The sequence below is a fragment of the Macaca thibetana genome, chromosome 14 (assembly GCF_024542745.1).
Source record: "Macaca thibetana thibetana isolate TM-01 chromosome 14, ASM2454274v1, whole genome shotgun sequence".
Classification (NCBI taxonomy): Eukaryota; Metazoa; Chordata; class Mammalia; order Primates; family Cercopithecidae; genus Macaca; species Macaca thibetana.
The window spans coordinates 86,520,076-86,521,765 of record NC_065591.1 but is presented as its reverse complement, the minus strand read 5'-3'; positions in this window follow the sequence as shown (position 1 = coordinate 86,521,765).

Sequence of the window (1,690 nt, the reverse complement as noted above, 5' to 3'; positions counted from 1 at the left end):
CTGGATTTATTTCAATTACTTTAAATGTAGCCTTCAAAGGCCACATGTGATTAGAGCCTCCATTTTAGATAGCACAGCTCAAGCACTAAGTGGGTTGGCCCAGGGTAAGCACTACTCATCAAATGCAAGTTTGGGTTTCAATAGATTCCCAGATGATTCAAATATATATTTACACTTCCAGTTTTTCTGACCATTATCCAAGCCTAAAGCAATATATTTTGGAATAAATTGAATATTCCTATGCTTCATTCTAAAGAGAGATTAAAAGAGGCTGATGCTACCCATTGTAAAGCAACCAGGGATGCCCTTATTGAGGGGCTCGAAGATAGATGCTGATGAAATTCTTAGAATCACCCCATTTATTTAAAAGCAGCCCATCTGACTATCTAAGCTTCCATGCATTTATCTAAATAATGGATATTCAGGGCTTACCAGGTGCTATTGTTCAATGAGATCACAAAGATATGCAAAACAGCCAGAGAGAAAAATGTAGAAAAAACTATACTGCATTGTTAGAAGAGCAGGAATGGAGTTGTGTGTGGTACAGGGAGGACAGACGGAAAGGAGATTCTAAGTGCCTGAGATGGGCAGAGAAGGCTTGACAGCAGAGCTGACACTGAGCTGAGCTTTAAGTGAGAATTAGCTGAGTCAGTTTCCTAAACTTTTCGGAACAGCCACCAGACACACACACAAAAATCACCTGGAGGCCTGTTAAAAAATAAATTCTCAAGCTTCTTCCCTGGAAATTCTTAGTATAGAACTTAGAGTTTTGCAGTTTTAGCAAGCATCCCAGGCAAATATAGGAAATGAGTGTTAGGAGAATGGGACCCATAATTCCCGTGTGCTGATAGAAACAGTGCCAAGGTCTTGATAATGTTTCTGGTAGCTAAAATGTATCAGTATATCACATTTGTCGTATATTAGAAGGCAGGAATTTGAAAAATAAAAGAATGAAAGAGAAACAAAAGCTACCCGTACTTCTACCGTGTAGACCTAATATTGATATTTTTGAGAAATATTCTGCTTGTCTTTTTGTGTACACTCACACACACTCGCACGAAATTGGAAGAATACTATACCTATTCCGTTTTTTACATACACTTTTTTATCTTACAATAATTTTAGATTTAAAGAAAAGTTACAAAGATAGGACAAAGAATTCGCATATACCCTACACCCAGTTTTCCCTATTATTAATGTCTTACATTAGTACGGTGCCTTTGTAACAGTTAATGTACTACTATTTATGTTATTGTTATCAAAAATCCATACCTCATTCAGATTTCCTGAATTATTATCCATTGCTCTTTTCCTATTCCAAGATTGGATCCAAGATATCTTATTATATTTAATTATCACGTCTCCGTAGGCCTATCTTGGCTGTGACAGTTTCTCAGTCTTTTCTTGTTTTTCTTGACCTTGACAGTTTCGGGGAGTACTGGTCAGGTGTTTTGTAGACTTTCCTTAAGCTGATATTTTTCTGATATTTTCTCATGGTTAGATTGGAGTTGTCAGTTTTTGTTTCAATTATAATTTTAAGTTTGGTAAAATTTTAAATTACACAAACAAATAAAAGAATAATAAGACAAAGATGCAAATATCATCAACCCAGTATTGACAGTTATCGTTTTTGTATTTGATTCATTAAAAAAAAAAACTAATGAGATTATAGTCAAATTGCCTTTATTGA